At 44.1% G+C, this 23,243-nt stretch overlaps 1 protein-coding gene and 1 pseudogene across 1 annotated transcript in view; both read right to left on the reverse strand.

Moving 5' to 3' along the window:
- Window positions 1-5,715: 5,715 nt before the first annotated feature.
- The window catches only part of LOC139340971 (transmembrane 9 superfamily member 2-like), a 369,464-nt gene continuing 351,936 nt past the window's right edge, over window positions 5,716-23,243 (reverse strand). The window contains exon 18 of the transcript XR_011602988.1: window positions 5,716-5,726. The gene's annotated coding sequence lies outside the window, so the exon portion shown is untranslated. The remainder of the gene's footprint in view (window positions 5,727-23,243) is intronic.
- LOC139341467 (uncharacterized) lies at window positions 6,595-11,505 on the reverse strand (annotated as a pseudogene).

Genomic DNA, 23,243 nt, shown 5'->3' on the forward strand with positions numbered 1-23,243 from the left:
ACGACCTTAACATCACTGATAGCAGCACAGGCTGCAGCAGGCCCCTATGAACACTCTGTATGGCACAAAGGGGGGGGGGGGTAAAAATAATGTGACAGGTCCATCACCTGGGTTATGGCGTGGTACACGTGGACATTTTGTTCTCCCTACATCTTTAACTAAGATTGCTATTCTTAGTGCGCACAAGGGGGAGGTGCTGAGACGACTTCAGGCTGTATGGTGGTCACCGTTTTTGGCAGCTATGGTTGAAAAAGCACTACAGGAGTGTGAGGTATATGCACAATACATCCATCCATCCATTTTCTATACTGCACATCCCTTTCGGGGTCAGGGGGGGTCTGGAGCCTATCCCAGCTGACAACGGGCGAGAGGCGGGGTACACCCTGGACTGGTCGCCAGTCGATCATAGGGCAACACACAAGACAGACAACCATTCACACTCATACTTGCAACTAAAAATTAATAAAGACCTTCAGATCAAGTCATTTCTACCCTCACTGAATCTACGTACTATTACTAATGAACAAAATTAAAAATTGACAGTTGAAATAAAAAAGAGCATTACACTCAGCATTTGGGAGACTAAAGCAAATGGACGTGGTTTCAAGTCTGAGAGGTATATATCAATGTAGGAACTGTTGGGTCCATCCATCCATCCATCCATCCATTTTCTATGCCGCTTATCCCTTTTGGGGTTGCGGGGGGGCTGGAGCCTATCTCAGCTGTCAGCGGGAGGGCGGGCAGGAGGCGGGGTACACCCTGGACCGGTCGCCAGCCGATTGCAGGGCAACATATATACACAAACAACTATTCACGCTCACATTCACACCTAGGGGAAATTTAGAGTCACCAATTAACCTAATGGTCTAATGGTAAAGAAGTTTTTTGGAGATTTGGCTTCCTAGACACAGGAAGACAGATGCCAGTTCCCTTTTATAGGCAGCCATATAAGGGACAACTGCTTGAGCAATATGAAAGAGAACAAACCAGCTATCTGCGACACGTAACGCAAATACATAAAGCTGTCTTCCAACAGATAAAATCTGTTTCAGAGGAGAGGAACACTGACATTCCAGAGCCACTGAGGAAGGTCTTGTCTGGCGATTGGGTCAATGTGAAGGTGTTCAAACAGAAGTGGAACAAAGGCAGATGAGAGGGACCCTTTAAGGTTATCCTATCTACCCCAACTGCACTAAAAGTAGAGGGTAAGAGAGTTTGGTTTCATCTCAATCACTGTTGCAGAGCCAGAGATCCAAATCAAGCACTAAGGGATGGCGCAGCCGCCCTGCAGGGACCAGGAAGGGACAGAGAAAGGGACCACAATGCCGCCCTACGACAACCAGAAAGAGAAGCTGACGCCTCCCATCTGGAAGATAGACAGTCTTCAGAACCACAAGGAGAGAGACGATCACAGAGACTGGCTGAGAAGAGAAGGCATGAAAGTACAGACTCAACAAGTAGTGCAGCAAGTAGCGGTTCACTGCAGCTCAGACAGTCTCCTGAAGACAGTATGGGGGAAAATGATGAAAGCAGCCCTAGACTAGCACCCAGTGCAGAGGAAGAAGCAAGTGGAGAAGATGAGGGCACCCCTTGGTCACCATTCAGTGTAGGAAAAGGGACATCAGCACAAACATGTCCACCAGAATTTGACCCATTTAGCTCTCTCAACTGGCTGCTGAGAGAGACGGATTGGTCTCCAGAAGACTAGCTGGAGAGTTTTGATAATATTGGCCATAGGAGTGAGCCTAATACTCCTCAGTATAAAAGAACAACCACTAAGAAGTAAGACAGAGCAAGAGCAGATCATAGAATGTGCCCTGGCTGCACGCTCAGTGGCGGCTAACTTAGGAAAGATACCGCTAAATAAGACCATCACACTCACATATGTAAAATCAGCTCACTATGATCAGACATTGATTAGGACCAGAAGGCATAAGATTAAACATTCAAACAGTCCACGAACAGTGTCTGATAGAGGGGTTAGTGGCAATGAAGGTGCAATGTTCACGAAGTCAATGCACAGAAGTAAATTCGTGCCAAACTATGACTGCTGAAGAAACAACTAATTGACCCACAATGTACTGAAAAAACGTAAAACCAGAAGATTTACATGAACCCTTAGATTAAGATACTATATTGGCATAGGAAACCAATGTGTTTTATCAGTGGATAAAGTATTCGGTCAGACAGGTCAGCAGAAAAGCATGTCTGACCTGTTACAGCCCAAAGAAATTACCAGAGGTCAGGCATATTCCAGGGCTAGATAAGAAAGCTTGTAAGAGGCGGACTACTTGTTTGCTTATAGTGTAGTAGCAATGGCAAGCAAGATAGATGATGACAAGGATAAGTGGCTAGAAAACACAACAGTTTGTCCCAAACCATTGAGTGGTACGCTTCAAACATGGGCACCACCACTCACTAAATTACCTACAACCCTGCAGCCTGTTCCAGCAAGTCCCGCTCATTGTGAGCTTTTTCCTCATTTTTAATTTTGTCTTTGTAATATTTTTTTAATATATTGTGCTCCTTAATTGATCTGTGCACTATGGAGACCAAAGTCGCCGTGTTTGCTCTCTTTCTCTTGTTTTCCTCACTGTTTTTGACCATGTCTGGGAACCCCGCACGCAGCCATGGCCCTATTGTTTACAGTAGGGATCAGCTGTTGGCGTAACACCACGGTTCTGCCCCACAAGAGACCCGATGTTCCCCATGAGTTGAAGAGGAGGAGACGGGGAGTCATGCTGGAGCTGATCGCCGAGCCAGAAAGAGGAGACACAGACCCGTCCTCCCGTCCGTTATCATGGGGAATGTGAGATCTCTTCCCAATAAGATGGATGAGTTAGCGGCGCTGACCCGACACCAGAGGGACTACCGGAAGTACAGCATCATGATTTTTTCAGAAACATGGCTGACTGTGCTGACTCCAGACACGGACGCGGAGCTGGACGGCTTTAAGCTGCTGGAGGCATACAGGACGAGGGAGAGTGGTAAGAGGAAAGGAGGAGGGCTGGCAGTGTTTGAGAATAACAGATGGTGTAACTCTGGGCACATCACTATTAAAGAACAACTCTGCTGCAAGGACATTGGACTGCTGGCCGTTAGCATGAGGCCATATTACCTGCCGCAGGAATTCTCACATGTTATTGCGCTAGCCGCGTATATCCCCCCCTCTGCTAACGCTGATTCAGCCTGTGACGTTCTCCACTCTGTCACAAGCAGGCTGCAGACAGAGCACCCACAGGCCCTCCTTCTTATCTCTGGGGACTTTAATCATGCCTCTCCATCCTACACTCTGCCCACCTTCACCCAGTATGTCACATGTTGCACCAGAGACAGCAAGATACTGGATGTGTATTATGCCAACACCAAGGAAGGATACACTTCATCACCCCTCCCTCTCCTGGGAAGATCCAACCACAACTTCGTTCATCTCGTGCCTGTATACAAACCTCTTGTGCACAGGTGACCTGCTGTTTCCCGCACAGTGAAGAGATGGTCCGACGAGGCTTACGAGGCTCTGAAGGACTGTTTCAAGACAACTGTGTGGGAGGAATTCTGTGATTCTCAAGGAGAGGACATTGAGAGTCTCACACACTGCATAACGGACTATATTAACTTCTGTGTGGAAAACACCGTACCCACCAGGACTGTACGGTCTTTTTCCAACAACAAACCGTGGATTAACCGTGACATAAAGGCTCTTCTTAAGGAGAAGAAGAGGGCCTTTGTCAGGAAATAAGGATGAGCTGAAGGCTGTGCAGAGGAAGCTGAGAAGGAAGATCATAGAGGGGAAAAACCCCTACAGGCGGAAGATGGAGGATCAGCTGCAGGAAAAAAATGTCAGTGTCTGGAGAGGCCTAAAAACCATCTCTGGCTACAAGGAACCTGACTCCCAAGCTTCGGGGGACCAAAAGAGGGTGAATGACCTGAACTTATTCTTCAATACATTTGATCAGTTATCTGCCCCTCCCCCGACCCAGTCCTCCATGCTGCAGCCCCCCCTTTCCCCCTCTACAACACTCAGCTCACAGCCACCCCCCAGACAGCATGAAAAGTACTATTTCCGTCAATCATCGTCCCTGTATATTGCTGTGAAAGTTCTCTCTCAGACCCTGTGACTGTGAGGTGTTAAAATGCAAATGTAAATGCTGCAAGCTATACAAATGCAAATTGGGATTGTGTGTGTGTGTGTGTGTGTGTGTGTGTGTGTGTGTGTTCTATGCCTACAGAATACAGACTTTTTTTTTTTCATGAGGATTTAAAAGTGTGTTTAAATAATTGTATAGGTTACATACAGGATAAGTGTCCTGACTCTCAAAAGCCTTTCATTTTCCGCTTGAATTGCTAAACCAAATTGTGAAAATTAAAGCATCTACAGTTCTTGGACACGTCACAATTTTTAACATTTTGCCACCACAACACTAGATGAAAAATGGTTGTGTGATTAGCTTGCAAAATTCCAGCAGGGTAAGTCCACTGCTGATTCTTTAAGTAGGAATAAAAAGGGAGCACACCAACGTAACTTTTCTTTTTTTAATTTTCAATGATGTCAAACAGTTTAAAGAAGTTTACATGTTTTATAAAATATGCAGGTACAAAAATAGAAAATCAAAATACCTAGCAAAATCACAGCATGCTTTTCTTTCTACACAACAAAAATTGTCTCGCGAGAAATTCCGAGAGCGCGACCTCGCATATGATTGGACTCCTCCTCTGATGCAATGACGTCAGCCGAAAACGACCTTGGCGTGTCTGTGAACATTGTGACCAGGAACTCTCTAAGACGCATTATTATGAGCGTAGAAAACGCTATTTTATCAATGGAGTTAGGATCAGAAAAGTTAGGTTAGCGTCCTGCTAAACTTTAACTCTGTTCATACAATGGCCGGACGTCGTCTTCAGTTCACCCCAGAGGGCACTCGTCTGCGACGAGTGGACGACCTGGCTGCAGAGGGACCATATCCAGAAAGTCCAAACAATTTAGAGAAGAAACTGCTGAGCGCATTGAATTGTCTCGGCAGGTAACGCAGCTGATCACGCAATTGGCGGCCAACTTAAAAGGAGAAATGGCCAAGATAAAAGCCAGACTGCTCGCTCTGGAGGAGCAGCCCCGACCGAACTGCAGCTGTGGAGAAGACCAGAAGAGGAAGAGATGGGTGCATAAGTTGCAGTAAGTAATGTTAGCATTTGATACTATATTGTGCAGCTTTTAGGCCACCAAACCAAAGTTTGGTTACTGTTCACGTAACATTTAACTAGGGTTGTCCCGATCCGATCACATCGGGAATCGGGGCCGATCGCGTGAGTGCAGACTCGATTGGTTCGGACATTATGTTCCGATCAGGTATCGGATAAATAAGGTGGGAAGGACAAAGCTGCTTTTAACACCACAAACTTAATACGACACTTCAATACACTGCACTGCAGTTTACAATACACTGCACTGAGAATACGAGTTAGGAGTGCAGTTCCAAAAAGCACAATACTTGCCTTAGGCTACTTGATAACGGTTAGGGTGCAGGGTGTCCATTAAAAAGTGTTGTGGACACCTATAAAAAAGTTCTGGTCAAATAGCCTGATTGTTCTAAATCAGGGGTGGGCAAACTGTTCCACAAAGGGCCGCTGGGGCTGCAGGTCTTCTTTCCAACCAAGCAGCAGCACACCAGACTTGACTCATTCAATCAACTGATCTCACTCTTCAGACAGCTGATTGGTCAAACTGTGAACTCTTGATTGGTTGGAAAGAAAACCTGCAGCCACAGCAGCCCTTTGTGGAACAGTTTGCCCACCCCTGTTCTAAATTATTGCGCTGGCTCAAACGCTAGTTGGTAACCATGGCAACAGAAACTCAGAACATACATTAACATACGTTGTTTCACAGATTATTTATCACAACGGCAAGACGGTAGAGGACACACGCAAGCGGTAAGATCACAAGCGGTATCACGTAACATAACGTTAAGCAATCATCTCACTTCCCTCCACTGATTAGGCCTAATATAACAGCTGTGGCCAACCGAGCTGCAGGTTCTGTGGCCAGAGCCGGTTACCTTGGCAACGCGTCACAACGAGAGATATTAAATAGTCCACTCAGCCACTTCTTGTGAAAAACTCTGAAAAATGGTAAAAAAACAACATTAACGTATTAATAATTGATTAAATATTTCTTTCTTTCGTAAGTGACCTTTGTATAAGCGGGATAATGCCCTTCGAGGTGTCCATTATCAGAAATGAAAGCGAAGTCCATTCATCCATTCGGATGCTTCGCGTCGGACGGTTCACGCCTCCGCATTGTCCATTCATTTCTGATAATGGACACCTCGTTGGGCATTATCCCTTACGTATTGTTGCACTATTCCTAATGTGAAGAAAATTTTATTTCTGTGTTCTGTTCTGGGGCTGCACAGTGGCGCAGCAGGTAGTGCACGTGCCTCACAGCAAGAAGGTTGCAGGTTCGATTCCCTGTGTGAAGTTTGCATGTTCTTCCTGTGCATGCGTGGGTTCTCCCCGGATACTCTGGCTTCCTCCCACAGACCAAAAACATGCTCATTAGGTTGACTGGTGACTCTAAATTGCCCCTAGGTGTGAGTGTGAGTGTGAATGTTTATGTGTATGTGCCCTGCGATTGGCTGGTGACCGGTCCAGGGTGTACCCCGCCTCCCGCCCGTTGACAGCCGAGATAGGCTCCGGCCCCCCCGCGACCCCGAAAGGGATAAGCGGCATAGAAAATGGATGGATGGATGGATAGATGTTCTGACTTGAGACTGTAATTCAAGCCACCTCATAGAAGTTTACAATACACTGCGCTGCATGCATGCACAATTGTGCATAAGTGTTACATGTTAATATAAGAACCATTGGTAAAAAAAATAATAAATAAATAAAAAAAAGGGACATCCTGGATCTTATTCTTTGCTCTTAGTTGGTTTCATAATGTTTTATAGAAGTATCTGATTGGGACTTGTTATCGGCAGATACTCAAAATCAAATGACTCGGACTCGGGGGGAAAAAAACGTGATCAGGACATCCCTACATTTAACATTACAATGTATTTTTGTATTTTAAAGGAAAAGGTGCAACTTACAGGGGTAAGTTCATAAAATACACAGAAATGCACAGGATATATTCTGCAGAATGTAAGTACTGTAAATGTAAACGTTGCATGACCTGTTTGTACTTTTTGTGTTATACAGATTGAACTTGTCCCACAACGAAGCGGTGATGTCACATTTGCTGGCCACTGGGAGTCCAGACATGGATGGTGTGGACAGAGGAGTTCTTTTAAGTAAGTTTTTTTTAATTTAGTGTAGTTTTCATAAGGTGGATCGTCAAATAAATGAATCATTAAAATAAAATATACAAAAACAAACAAATATATATGTGTGTGTGTGTGTGTGTGTGTGTGTGTGTATATATACACACACACATGTATATATATATATTTATATATATATATATATATATATTTATATATGGGCTGCACGGTGGCGCAGCAGGTAGTGCGCGTGCCTCACAGCAAGAAGGTTGCCGGTTCGATCCCCGGGTCAGGCGGGGCCTTTCTGTGTGAAGTTTGCATGTTCTTCCCGTGCATGCGTGGGTTCTCTCCGGGTACTCCGGCTTCCTCCCACAGACCAAAAACATGCTCATTAGGTTAATTGATGACTCTAAATTGTCCGTAGGTGTGAGTGTGAGTGTGAATGGTTGTTTGTCCTTGAATGTGGCCCTGCAATCGGCTGGCGACCAGTTCAGGGTGTACCCCGCCTCTCGCCCATTGTAGCTGGGATAGGCTCCAGCCCCCCGCAACCCCGAAAGGGATAGGCGGTATAGATAATGGATGGATGGATGGATATTTATATATATATATATATATATATATATTTTTTTTTTTTTTTTTTTTTTTTTTTGGGTGGTGCACAGATGACCAATAACAGCAGAGTTGCCATCCAATCGCATGATCACTCACTCATGTGTTTGTAGTTGCTATCCAATCACATGAGGGTTTCCTTTTAAAATGCCTGTGGAATCATCCAATGGTTGTTTGTGAAGCCAGCAGGCCAGCCTGAGTAGATCAACAACGGTAGTATTCATGTACTAATTAGAGCTAGGCCGGTGGAACTAACATCCCACCTAATGAAGACCCTAGAGCGGCTGGTCCTTGTTGATCTCCACCCCCTGGTGAGCTCATTGCTGGATCCACTTCAGTTTGCCTACCAGCCTGGCATTGGGGTGGATGACACCGTCATCTTCCTGCAACACCGAGTTCTCTCTCACCTGGAGAAGCCTGGGAATTACGGGTTTCAAGTGGGCTTGTCCGCAGTTTCCATGGTGGCCCCACATGTTTGCTCATATGGGTTTCAATTGGGTTCTGACTGGGTTTCAGGTGGGCCCAAATTGGTAAATTGCACGGGACCCATGTAGGCCCCATATGTTTGCCCATATGGGTTCAAAGTGGGATCACAAAAGACCTTAAATGGAGCCCAACTGGGCAATGTACCTGAGACCCATTTAGGTCCCAGCTGTGTGACTTTAAGAGGGATCTAACTGGGCTTTAGGTGGGACCCAAGCAGGAGACTGTTATGAGACCTATGTAAGTCCCACCTGTGTGTCCCCATTTGGTCTTGAAGTGAGCTCTGGCTGGGTTTTACATGGGGCCTAAGTGGGTCAGTTCTATCGGACCCATGTAGGCTCCACCTGTGTGTTCCCATATTGGCTTGAGGGATTTTACTTAGCCTTAGGTCAGGCTGAATTTAAGTGGATTTGTACACAGGTTCCAAAGTGGTCCCACCTTTCCTCACTTGGGCTTTGATTATAAAGCTGTGTTTCACCTAGTTTAATGCTTTGGGGGAGGGTGAACAAACACACGACTTCTCATTCATCCAGGTCATTGTAAGCTTCAGGGCATTCAATCATTCGCAACTGGTCAACTGCTCAGTTTGTCTTGGAAGACGTTTCGCCTCTCATCTGAGCAGGCTTCATCAGTTCATGTGCATCAGACTACATAGGACAGCTCTAGTCTAATGAAATGGTGTTAGATTCAAGTATTTATCCTCTAAGTGAGGCCAACCCCCAAAACCAAGGATATTATCACTCTATTGTGAGGCAAACGATCCCCCATTAAGGGGTAGGGTGCAACCCTTGGGTGTCAACGACAGTCACCTCGTTAGTGTCCCATTCTTGTCATTGGGAGGCTCCTTGAGCCATGTGTGTATGGCTTTGTTTTTTTATTTTCAGAGGCTAAATTTTTGAATCTCTTTGGAAGAGATGAAAGGACAACATTGTATGTGGGAGATAGGTGGTGTCTCAGACCTCCCCCTCTGTTCAGAGACGGTTTTTCAGCCTTGACATAGATGGCTTCTCTCACTCCTCTTTCAAACCATCTGTCTTCTCTGTCCAGAATATGCACATGTTTATCCTCAAAGGAGTGTGCTTCCTCCTTGAGGTGCAGGTAAACAGCTGAGTCTAGACCTGAAGAGTTAGCTCTTCTGTGTTGTGCCATGTGTCTGCTCAGTGGCTGTTTTGTTTCCCCAATATAAAAGTCTGTGCATTCCTCACTGCACTGGACTGCATACACCAGATTGTTCTTCTGAGTAGGAGGTGTCCGGTCTTTGGGGTGCACCAGCCTTTGTCTGAGAGTGTTCCCAGGTTTGAAATATAACAGGATGTTGTGTTTGTTAAAAATTCGCCTGAGTTTCTCTGATACACCAGACACATATGGAATGACAATGTTATGCTGTCGGTCTCTCTTTTCTTCCTCAGTCACCCTGTTCTTTCTGGAAGCGGCTGAACTTTGCACAAAAGACCAGCTGGGATAACCACAGGTTTTCAGGGCATCCCTCAGGTGTTTGTGCTCCATGTCTCTGGCCTGTTGGCTGGTTGGAACATTATCAGCTCTGTGTTGGAGAGTTCTGATAACACCTAGTTTGTGTTCCAGTGGGTGATGTGAGTCAAAAAAGAGGTACTGGTCTGTGTGAGTAGGTTTTCTGTAAACCCCAATATGGAGGCTCCTGTTCTCTCCAATGTGGACATCACAGTCCAAAAAAGGCAAACTCATGTCCTTGACATCCTCTCGAGTGAATTTGATGTTCTTGTCCACTGAGTTAATGTGCTCAGTGAAGGCTTGCACTTCTTGGCTTTGGATTTTTATCCATGTGTTGTCCACATATCTGTACCAATGACTTGGTAAAAACAAAGTGTTGTCTTGTAACAACTGCCGCCTCACTGTTTCCACTGCATCCTGAGTTGGAATGCATGTGAACAACGATGTGACATCGAAGGAAACCATTGTTTCTGATGGGTCTAGTTTTAAGTCCCGGACCTTATTTGCAAAGTCCATTGAGTTCTGGATGTGGTGTGGCATTTTGCCAACCAGTGGTGCTAAGATGTTGGCCACAAGCTTAGCAATGTTGTATGTCACAGAGTTGATGCTGCTGACAATAGGTCTGAGAGGCTCTCCTTCTTTATGTATTTTCGGGAGTCCATAGATGCCCGGGATGGACTCTTGTGGGTATAATCGGTGATATTGCAAACGGTCAATGGCTCCTTCTTTCTGTAATCTTTGCAATATTCTATGATTACTCTCTTGTACCCGCTGGTTGGGTCTTGTTTCGGGCATTCATATGTGTTACTGTCATTGTGGAGTGAAAGAATCTTGTCTTGGTAATCATTTGTGTTTAGAATTACCGTGCATCTCCCTTTTTCTGCTGGCAAGATTGTGATGTTTTAATCCTTGCTCAGTGATGTCACAGCTTTTCTTTCCTCATAGATGAGGTTAAAAGGGGGAGGTTTTGCATTGGATAGAGCTGCCGACACTTTCAACCTGAGCTGTTCACCTTGTGTTTCTGTTAGGTTGTTTTTCTTTATAGCTGATTCTGTTGCCGTGATCAGATCAACTATTGGGACTTGTTGTGGTGTCATGGCAAAATTCAATCCTTTAGCTAAAACCTCCTTCTCTGGCTGGGTAAGTACTCTGTCAGACAAATTCTTAACCCATCTATTCTGTAACTCATTTTGTGTTGAGTCTTCACTTTTTTGCCTCCAGGTGAGCAACTGCATATTGGAAGTGTTATGTCTTGACTGCAAGTTCTGAAATTTCTTTGTTTGTCTGTCTTAGTTTTGTTGTGCTGGGCAAGTTGGCCTTTCAATGTGAATTCTGTGACTTTCTTACAGACATCTTCAGGTAGTGATGACATAAGTTTGTGCTGTAGGTTGTCAAATTTCACTTTTAGGCTTTCAATGGTGAAATTGACCTGCCTTACTCTCTCATTCAGCAGTTGTTTTTGAGCCTTTTCCAGGATTTTGTTGGTCCTGTAGCCTTTCATGGTGGATCGTAGGCGTAGGCTTACTGGTGTGAGGCCGTTTTGTCTGTATCTCAGGTTGAACCTGAGATGGTTTCTGTAATCTGACTTTTTCCAAGCCATCCTTTCATATTCCCGCACCATTTTTAGGGTAGCCAACCCAAAGTGTTCAGAAACATGCCTGATCATCCAAATCATAGAAGGAGCCATTGACCGTTTGCAATATCACCGGCATCAACATACAGGCATGTTTCTGAACATTTTGGGTTAAGTAAATTTTGACTTAAGTTGTTATTTGGTGCTATATAAAATAAAATAGTATTAACTTCACTTTGGGGGGGCGACACTGCAAAGTGAGGTTAATAACACATATTTCAGGTCAAATATTCATATTTAAGTAAATAAAAAAAAGTGCTACAATTTAGCAACAAACATCCCAATATAAAGTTGTTTTTCAATGAACATGTTTAATAAAACTCAAAATTTACAAGAGGGGAGAGAAGGTTATGAAATTTCCCACAAGTCAACAACTCACTACACATTTCTTAAAGGTGGCTGACATGCCAGCATCTCAATTTCTGAGCTGAGTAAACTTTAACAAGATCACTGTGTTCCCTGCTGCTTTCTGTTGTTTATTAACCTTATTTTGTTTTCAAACACATTCAGGGCAACGAACATGACATACCAAACAACAAAATAGGCAAACAGGTCAAGAGCTGCGAGTGGGCTATTATTTTGGTGTAAACGAGACTTAACTGACAGTGTGTTTTTGCGTTCCTACTGTATGGCAATGCCAGGTTACACCTACTGGGACTGCATGTCTTCTTGGCCTACCCGTCCAATTTTTTTTAAGCTCTCTCTAAGCTCTTACTGTCCTGTTTCCTCCTCTGTTACGGGCTCCAGTGAACCACTTGGAGAGGGCCTTCTCTGCATCCTTCTGGGTAATTCCTTGAGTTAATGCATTCCTCTTAGAAAAATTAATCAAATAAACAAATAAATAAAACAAAATAAAGAAAAATAAACCCCTAAAAATAAATCACAAGACCCAACTTAGTAGCTGTAGCTTGATTTTTACATTATGAAACTGTTGTGACAGACAGTCAAAACTGACATTCAGAAAGCCTTTATTAGTCTCCCGGAGGGGAAATTTCATTTCAGTTACATCCCGTCCAAGAAACATGAAAAGAACAATGACGCATAACATGGGGAGTGCAGGAGCGGGAGAACTGTGGGTCTGCACAATCAAGCAATCAGCGCCCCGTTTACTTACAGCACAGACACTGAGGGGGCATGCACGCAGCCACATTCCGGCGCCTCACGCAATGTAGCACAGCAATGTGCTACATTGCGACAAGGAAAGGAGGCGTTGAGTTTGAGGGGGGTGTGTGTGTTATATGTGTCTTCGTGCGTGCGTATGTGTAAGCCCATGTACATCATCTCCGCTCAGTCCCAACCCATTGTCTCTTCCGTCTGATGACTGATGACGAAGACACAGCCGTAACCGTGGAGACGACCTCGGAGAGTTCTGATCCAGAAACAAAGTTCACGGGAGTAGAGGGTGTTTGGGGGAGGAGATAGGGCCAGAGCATCCTGTCTGCATAACATCCAGGAGAGTGGAGAGATACCGACCTTGGGAGGGCCAGTTATCTCGGGGAGCCAATGAAGATAACAATTTGTTTGGGTTAGGCCAACACTGCAATTTTTGTCTGCCTTGAGTCTTTCTGAGTCTCCCAGTGGCTGTAATTCAAATACATCCAAATTCGGTGGTCAATTTGATCAGAGCCGAGCTGACAACTTCTCCAAGTTGGAATCCACCCTGTGAAGGAGTTCAGAATTCGCATCCAGCCTGCGATTTTGATCAAGAATTGCGTCCAGTTTGCGACTGATCTCACTTGTCGCTTGAGTCTGAGTGTTGACAGCCCTGCACATTCCATCAACCATGATGGGCAGCCTCTTGGTAGCCAAGTGTCCTGCCATCAACTTACGAACTTTGCAATAAATCAGGAAGCTGCTAACATTCATTCAAAAGTTTGTAACCACTGCAAAGTTTTTATTGGACAAGTACAGTCTGATGGGTTGGCCAGCACAATTGTTTGATCTAAATCCTATTGAGCATTTGTGTAAAAAGTTATTATTAGTTGTATGAGAAGTGTCCTACTACCCAATCACAGTATGACAAGTAATTCATGAAACTGGGTAAGATTTCAACTGATCTACAGAGACCTAATGATCCTGATAGTTAGAATGGCCAAGATCTGTAAAAATGTCCTCATTAAACACTTTGATCAAGAGAGTATTTGAAGAATAGAGCAATTAATACTTGTGTGATACATTTAAAGAACATTAGTAAATTTCAGCATCTCATAAAAATCAGCCTGAGGCATTAAAGAATGTCTATAAATTCCAAGAAAGGTTATGGTTACACCCTTTGTCTCCATCCCATAAATCGAGAATATGAACCAATTCTTACAAACAGACCACACAATTACCCTGCTTATTGAGTTTTTCCTCCTGACATTAGTGTATGTATAGAAAAGCAAAGATTCCTAAATCTCATTCTCAATATATCACCACAAGAAATTACATTTAAAATCGGTAATTACAGAACATGATCCAGTAACTATGTAACCTTAGATATTCCACATGCACTAATGTTGGCAGAACTTGTTTCAGCTATTATGCTCCCTTTAAATTGAATGAACTGCAATCTGCCCTAAAACTTGAGACATTCATCTTGGCAATTTTAAATCTCTGTTTTCTGATGTTTACTATAATTGTTGTGTTTTTGCTAATTCCTTTTTATATCTTGTTTTTTGTTGCGTTGTGTGACTGCTGATTAAGAATGTTCCTTGTTCTCAGGTCTTCCTTGTAATAGAAACCTTAAAAAAATAATGTACAAGAAGTCAAAGTCTAATCCAAACCATGCATTTGGTGAATCATTGCACTCCTAATTACTTGAAATAGAAATAGTAGTCTTTCACATTATTGAGATGTTTTGATGAATTTCATGCTACCTTGATGGAGAAAAGTATTAGGTTCCCTATAAAAACCTAAAAGGTTATCAGTAATTACAAATTTTTACAAGTATAACTTTTTCAAGTATAGGTAGGGGTATCATAAATCGCCTAATAACACAAAGCTAAAAAAAAAACAAAAAAAAAAAAACACCAAGTTGTAGCACAGAATAACAAAGTTCAAAAGACAGTGGCCTCTGCTCAGATTTGTCAGCTGTCAGCCTCAGCGTGCATCTACTTCAGTAGATCAGATATTTTGCCAAATGTCAACATTTTAAGCTTGAAACATAAAGGAAGTTACATTAGGTAACATAAACTGAAATTTACCGTATACAACATCAAAAAGACGCAGCTCTCGGAAGTTGTTCTTGCCATGACGTCGTTGGGGTTGCATGGGGGCTTCTAACACTCAGTGTCTTGCTGGGGCTTCAAACACTTGGGGTCGCACTGGGGCTTCGAACATTCAGGGTCGCATTGGGGCTTTGAACACTCTGGGCTGCACTGGAGCCACTGCCTCTTGAAGTGATTTTAGGCTTATATCCTGCTCCTGAATGACTACCAAATTCAAGAGGAGGAGAAGGTGGCACTTCATCCTCAGCACATGAGTCAGCTTCCTCCTCACTTGATGAAAGAGCCTGGGCTTTTTTGGGTGGAATACATCCAGATGAAAGATATTTTAGCAAATTATAAAAAAAATGTAATACTTAAAGGTTACTTACAAGTTACTTAAGCATAGCAATGTTTTAGTAAATATACTGGGACAACATTAGCATCAATCATCAATTATGCATTATCAACTGTTGTAAAGAATTTGGTGTAAGACCCTAAAATGTGTCAGTATGGTCCAAGTACTACAGGCATGCATACTCATAAAAGTTTAGGGAAGCACTAAAAAATATGACATAATTGCCTATCACCGAATATTGTTTATCATCGATATTGTTGTATATGTTGTTCAATATGATTCATGATGAAACTGTACAGAAACTGGCCATGGACTAGAGATGAATTCATCTTTTGGGCTACGACATCCTTACAGCAATTAACAACATAAAAAAGTGAAAAAAGATGTTTGTGCCAGTTGAAAAATCAAACAATTATTACATCCCCAGTGAGGTTTACGGTCCATTCCACAGCTATGTTCAATTGGACAGTCCAAAATGTGAAATTATCATTCATTTCACATGTGTCAGCCATGACAGGCAGGACATTTTTAGTGATCGTGCTGGCTGAAAATAATTCTGTAAAACTACATATATATGTACATATACATTTTTCATACAGTTGGACCCTACTGCCATTATACTATGACAAAACTGTTAAAATATGCAAAATCTGCCTTGAAGTATTGTGAAGGAAACTATAAAATTCCACTATGGATAGTACCAGGTTTAAGTAAATTTTCATTACCTTCTATGTTGTTTCTTTGGAACATCATTGTCTGTTTGAAGATCAGATGTAATCTCTGCTCGTGCAAGTTTATGTCGAGCATCCCCATATGTATCTTAAAGACAAAAAAAAGTAGAGGTTAATCTAAATCTCATACAGCTTCAGACTTATCCCACTCCCCCAAAATCTGATTTGTCCGCATGTCCAATTACACGCACACTGCATGTCCTCCATGAAGCATCTGGCTGGAGTTGCTGCTTAACAGCCTTAGTGATGTTAAGACTTAGGCCTGAGGGCCAAAAACAGTCCATCTTGTGTTCATCAGTAAACCAACACTATGGGATTATATCCACTAGAGTCTTTCCTTCTCTTGATTCTTCATCTCTGAACTCCACAACACTGAAGAGGGCCATGCTGCAATGTTCATAAGGTCAATCACTCATCATGTAACTGTGGAAAAGCCACACATCCCTCTAGCATAGGAAGCAGTATGAGTTTTTTTGTTAAGGCAGTCACAGGCACAGCATGAAGCTGGTCAGAGAGTTGTATCACTGTTCTGATCCCCACACAAGTTGAATCAATAGGGCAATTGTAAAAGCATCCTTGTCTCTCATAAAACTGACACACAGTGTACACGGCTCCTAATAACACCTCTAGAATATTCCTCATAACAACAACTCTGCCCTCAACATCAAAGCAGTTGTTGCCTTTAGAGCAGGAAATAATATTTGTCTCATGTCTATACTTCTTGTACTGCATACGAGCAGGGAACTCTGGGAGAGTTGGACCATCGAGATGTGGTTGTTGAAGCTTATTCCTCATTTCCTTTCCATCATCAAAAGGGATAGGATTTTCACCTAAATGGCGTACAACTTGTTGAAGGGGATTTTGTGGCCTTCTTACCAGCCGTTTTAGTGTGTCGAGATAATTTTCAAAAGGGAAACATGAAACACTGTCTAGGGCACAAAACTTTCTTGCATCATCAGCCAGGTGTATAAGACTGTGGGTTTTGCTCTGATTCATATATCCTAACAAAGTTAGTCACATAACATTTCAATAGTTTGTCTGCATAGCCACAGTATTCAGAACACAAGGCTGGGCTGAGAAGAATTCTCATTGCTATTAACAGTAGCATAAAGTTCTTACTGTCGTGTAGGTAGGCATCCTTGTAGAACCACAGGGCCTGTATACAACAGAAATTGTCTGAATTTAGTGGCCTTCAACTGACTGTATTCCATAAGTGACTGTGGTTTTCAAGAAAAATTCCTTGGGAGATGTTCTCCAATGGATTTCAGATGGCCAGTGATAACACTGATGGTGGCTGCAGAAACCCGACACCTTAAAGGTTCTTTGATCCACAGACTTACAAGTTTTCTCACATTTCCTAAGCAAACTAAATGCATGTAATCAAGTACAAAGCTCGACACCATCCCAATGCCAAGCTTTTGTAGGGGTGAAACACCATGATGATGTTCTTCATCATATTCATATTTTTACACTGCGTATCTGTTCTAAGTGGTGCTTTCATATCAGGAAACACAACCTTATTGTCCATGCAAATCCCATGCTCTGTACAGCGTTCACAGGAGTTGTAACCAGAATGACCCTTGGTACATTTAAAGAAGGCATGGGCAGGTGCACAGATGAAAGCATCCAGAAGTACAATATTGTAATGTTTTCCATTGCAAACCCTCATTAATTATTACCTTCAGGTCCTGAATGAAATCCATTAAGTAATCCTCAGCAGAAGTTGGCTTTGTTGGACCTGCATACAGACCAATGATAATAACATCAGATTTTGAAAGTTCTTTAATCTTGGACAAAATGGGCCATAACTCCATTTCTGAGCTTCTGAAGAGCGGTATTCATCATCAATATTAACACGGAGTCTTAGAGTCTTTGTTGAAGGATATGATTCACGTGACAGCTGTGAAATAATTGCATTTGACACTCCAAAATGATAGTAGCTGCCGTCTCCAATTTCTTTGACCTCACAGGTTTTTAAGGACAAAAGAGTCCTTGGATCTATGGGTAGATCCTGGCCGCATTGCACTAAAATATGCAATAGTTCTGACAATGCACTGTGTGAGATATTGTGATTTCGGGCCCAAACAGCCCATTTCTTTTTCAGTTCATCACAAGGGTTAGTTCCTTCAGTGCTAGCATCCAAATTTAATTCTTCACTAGGATCACTGTAGAACATCTCAGAATCTGATTCTTGGCCACTTTCGTTGTAAACAGTCTGGGCCTGAGAATCCAACTTTTCATTAGGAATCTGGCTGTCCACTTCAGTGACATAATCCAGATTTGAAGACAATTTGTTTTTGGCATGCAGGTCTTCCAACATCTGCAAGTGCCCTGCAACTTTGGCTTTAATGCGTCTCCATTTGGTTTGAGAACTACCATAGTAATCAATTTTTCTGATCTGTAACAGACAAAGATTTTGACACTTACATATATGCATATGCCCAAATATTTGAATATTTGTCTAATCACTTGTTGATCTGGGGCCCGTTTCACAAAGCAGGTTTAGTGAAAACTCTGAGTTTGTTAAGCCTGAAATGAAGGAAACTGTTATTTAAAAAAATCAGTCAGTCGGTCTATATGAGAAGTCCACTTTTTTTCCACTAACATGGCATGTCCTTTTGACAACGATCCCGTGGATGAAGGTGCAGCATTACTGCGCAGCTAAATATTTGTCGGGAGATGGTTATCAGACCGCGCATTATCTTTTTGAACGGTACCGTTTCACGTCACAGTCCATCATCTACACACACAACCTAATCCGTCCTTACATTTGCAACATTACCAGCCATAGTCATGCTCTTACATCCCAGCAGATATTGTGCGTTGCGCTGCGTTTCTTTGCAAATGGAAGTTTTTTGTGTAACATCGGAGATGCAGAGCACTTAAGCAAGGCAACTGTATGCAGGGCAGTCAGAAAAGTGTGCCTCGTGCTGAAACGGCTATTGCCCATCTTTGTGGTTTTCCCTGGACATAAACCCGTCAGAGTCATCAAGGAGGAGTTCCACAGGATTGCAGATGAATGATATAGAGATCCAAATGAATTTTAAATTATATTCCATTAATGACATTGTGCTGCAACCTCAGACTGGGATTAGTAATTTTAATTTCTTTTAGGATTTCCCTGTGTGATTGGCTGCATAGATGGCACACACATCCCCATCACAGCTCCCTCGCATAATGAAGCAGATTATGTGAATGGGAAGTCCATTCACAGCATAAATGTGCAGGTACATGTAGATTGACTACTGTTTCAAAATGTTAAAGACTGCATCATAATTCAACATCTGTCATTCTCTGCACTGTCAAGATCGTATGTGATGCTGCATACTTAATTTCCAATGTGGAGGCCAAGTGGCCTGGGTCTGTTCATGAATCAAGGATTTATCGCGAGTCTAACCTGAGCAACAGACTGCAACATGGCAAGCAGCCTAAAGATTTGCACAATATAATTCACCTGTCTCCCTCCTTAAATATACTCTGATGCATCCCCTACACATTACAGGAGAGTTTGATGGCCTTCTGCTGGGTGACAGAGGTTACCCATGCCAACCCAGGCTGCTGACTCCTTACCCTGACCCTGAACCAGGCCCCCAACAGAACTTCAACCGGGCTCACTGCAGGACAAGAGCCCGGGTGGAGATGACCATAGGCCTGCTGAAAGCCCGTTTTCAGTGCCTACGTCACCTCAGGGTGACCCCTGAGAGGGCCTGTGATATTATTGTGGCATGTGTTGTTCTTCATAATATTGCTACTATTAGAGGAGAGCAACACCCTGCCCTACAAATTGAAGACCCTGATGATGACCCCATCCACCCGCCAGCTATTCAGGACAGCAGAGCAGTCAGAGACACCATATGCCATAGTCACTTCAGAGATTGAGTCACCATCATCACCATCACCATCACCACAGCAATCAAATAAAGACACAATACACACTTCATTTGGTCTTCTTTATTTCCTACAAATACAAGAGCTAGATTAGTTAATGTTCCAATAGTTAACATAATTAACATAATTCACCTGTGACCATGCACCCACCTCTAATTTGTGTTCCAGTATTTCAATTTCTAAATCTGCCTTCCTAATCTGGTGGTCCAAGTATTGCATTTCTTTGTTGGTTTTTTGGGGATTTTTTCAGCAGGTGAATTTTATAAATCTCTTTTACTGGTAACACATAAGGAGGACATTAAATTATACAGTTGCACATGAATTCCACGGAATGAACTTCTGGTGTTTACTGAACATCCATCTTACTGTGTCAATCTGTGCAGTGGAAGTTGAGGGACTCTCCTGCTGCTGCCCAGCCATGCCCTGTGAAAAAGGATGAGAATGTGTTAATGCTTCAGTGTAGGATAAATGTCACACTCTATATTCCACCAGAATGTTAAGAAATGTAAATGGGAAGAGAACTATCAGTAACATATCAAGATGTTACCTCTATAGGCCTTTCTGGATCCCCCTCTGTAAAGGCAGCAGACAGAGTTTCTTCATGCTCTTAATCCTAGATGAGTGATATGTTTCAGTATACTTAAATGACCATTTGGCAAAATCTTTGGATATTGCCTACTTACAGTCACAAGGTCTGTTGTGGCATGAGAGGGCTCCACCAGGCAGATAGCACCATCAGAATCTGTTGGGACAAAAAAAAAAAAAGAATAGACTTATAAGAGATATATTGGCCTAGGCATATTACATTTTATAAAGGCACTTGTGTCTTGGGGGGTAAGCTCTGAAGATGAGCTCCCTCCAGGAATTCCCTCAGCCACTGGCCTTCCTAAATTCTGGCTTAGGGCCAGCTCCTCTGCCTCTGTTAGAGGTGGCGGTGCTGGGCCACTACCCATTTTGCAGGCATCTGCCTTCTTTCTGTTGGCTGAGCAGAAGTCTGTGTTAGTTTAAATAGGCTTAATTATTTAACAGAATATGATATAGATGAGAAGACATTTATGTGTGTGAAAACAGCATTATGTTGGGGATAAAACAACAGCCACTTAATATTTACTTTACAATGTAAAACATGATCAAAATGAGGTACCCCTATTAAATTATGCCAGGGTCTTACCTGTTTGAACGATGTTTTTATATTTCATCTTAAGCTGCTGCAAAGTGCGCTTCTCCCCCGCGGGATTGCATGAAATAAATTAATAAGCTACCATTCAAGCAGTTTTCCCCTGTAATATTATTGCGATTGCAAAGGACTGCATTTAAACTCACGCACTGACCCGAGCAGCAATGTTCTCCCACGCCGTCTCTCTTTTGCGGATGCAGCGGCAACCTCAGGACCTCCTCCCTGTAGGCTGTCTCGTCACCCCCCTTGATGAGCCCGACCACTGTGGTGTCGTCAGCAAACTTGACGATCAGGTTGTTGTTGTCGGCTGGGCTGCAATCATGGGTGTAGAGACAGTACAGGGGGGGACTCAGCACGCAGCCCTGTGGGGAGCCGGTGCTCAGTGTCTGTGTGGAGGAAAGGTGGGGGCCGAGTCTCACTGTCTGGGGCCGGTTTGTAAGGAAGTCTCTTATCCAGGCGCATGTGAGAGGGGGAAGGCCGAGCGTGGTGAGTTTGGTGATGAGAATGTCCGGAATTATTGTATTGAAGGCTGAATTGTAATCCACAAAGAGCATACGGACATAGCTCTGCTGCTGCTCCAGGTGTGACAGCGCTTAGTGGAGGGCTACGGCGATGGCGTCTTCGGTGGATCTGTTTGCCCGATATGCTGGTACGGATCGAAGTGTGAGGGGAGATAGTCCTTGATGTGCTATAGGACCAATCTCTCAAAGCACTTCATGATTACTGGGGTGAGTGCCACAGGGCAGTAGTCATTCAGGCTGGTGGTGGGGGCCTTCTTTGGTACCGGGATGATTGTGGCGGATTTCAGACAAGGTGGGATGACTGCCTGGGCCAGGGAGAGATTGAAGATCCTGGTGAAGATGGGGGTGAGCTGAAGGGCACACGTCTTGAGCACCTTACCCGGAACTCCATCTGGGCCAGTAGCCTTCTTGGGGTTCACTGCCAGCAGCACCCGTCTGACCTCATGCTCCCTGACAGTGAGTGTGGGGGTGCAGGGACTGGAAGGGGGGGAGGGCAGGGCGGAGGCTGACGAGTGTTGCTGTGATGTTTCAAAGCGGGCAAAGAAGCAGTTTAGCTCCTCTGCCAGCGCCGCATTCTGGTCCCCTGATGTTGTAGTAGGACAGCCTCTAAAGTTAGTGATGTCATTGATGCCCTGCCACACCGCCCATGTGTTGTTGGACAGGTGGGACTCTATCCCCCTCTTATGGTCCGCCTTGGCTTTTTTAACGCCTCTCTTCAGATTTGCTCGAGCAGACCTGTAAAGGAGGTCGTCACCGGACCTGAAGGCAGCATCGCGGGCTTCGAGGAGTTTGCGAACCTGGCTGGTCAGCCAGGGTTTCTGGTTGGGAAAGACACGAATGTTTTTGTCCACAGTCACATTTCCGATACAGAACTTGATATAGTCCAGTATCATTCCAGTGAATGTTTCCAACTCCTGGTGTTCAAATAGGTCCCAGTCAGTCTCTGTGACGCAGTCCTGCAGCCTGTAAAGTGCGTTGTCAGGCCAGGTTGTGATGGTCTTTGTGATGGGCCTGGCACTGCGTTTGAGGGGGGTGTAGGCTGGGGAGAGCAGGAGGGAAAGATGGTCTGACAGCCCGAGGTGGGGGAGGGGTGTAGCTCTGTATGCGTGGTTAATGTTTGAGTAGACGTGATCCAAGGTGCTATCCCCCCTGGTGGCACAGTTGACATGCTGGTAGAATTTCGGGAGTACTGTCTTCAGGTTGGCCTTATTAAAGTCTCCTGCAATTATGTGGACACCATCTGGGTGAGCCCGCTGGTGTGCGTTAATGGTGTCTGACAGGAGGGAGCGCGCTGAGTTTACATTGGCATTAGGTGGAATATACACAGCCGTGATGATCACTACAGTTAGCTCTCTAGGTAGAAAGAAGGGCCGACACCTTACAGACATGTACTCGAGGTCAGGGGAACAGTGTTTGTCTATAACAGACCCGTTGTTGCACCAATTGTCACGTAAATACAGAGCCCCCCCCCCCCGCTCTTACCGGAGTCCTTGGTCCTGTCCCAGCGTAGCATCGGCCTGCTAGCTGCATGCTAGCATCGGGTATGTCTGCGTGGAGCCAGGTTTCGGTGATAATCAAAACACAGCAGTCCCAAGCATATCGATTCCCCGCGAGTTGTAGTTCCAGGTCGTCCGTTTTATGCACCAATGATCTGGCATTTGAGAGGTACAGGCTCAGTAGAGGTGGCTTGTGAGGTCGTTTCCTTAGCCTTAGCATGACGCCGGACCTGCAGCCTCGCTTCTGTTTCCGCACCCTCCTCCGATTGCGCCGCCTCCAAGACCCGATAACAATCCACGGAGAGCCCGGTGGTCTCACTATCTCGTCTGGGATGTTGTGCGTGTGATGGTAATCACTCGTGACGAGTGTCTGGTGCTGGTTCCCGATGTCCAAAAGGTTCTGGCGACTGTAGTGGATGTTCGCGGAGCCGACAGT

Source organism: Chaetodon trifascialis, chromosome 13 (assembly GCF_039877785.1).
Source record: "Chaetodon trifascialis isolate fChaTrf1 chromosome 13, fChaTrf1.hap1, whole genome shotgun sequence".
NCBI classification, from domain to species: Eukaryota; Metazoa; Chordata; class Actinopteri; order Chaetodontiformes; family Chaetodontidae; genus Chaetodon; species Chaetodon trifascialis.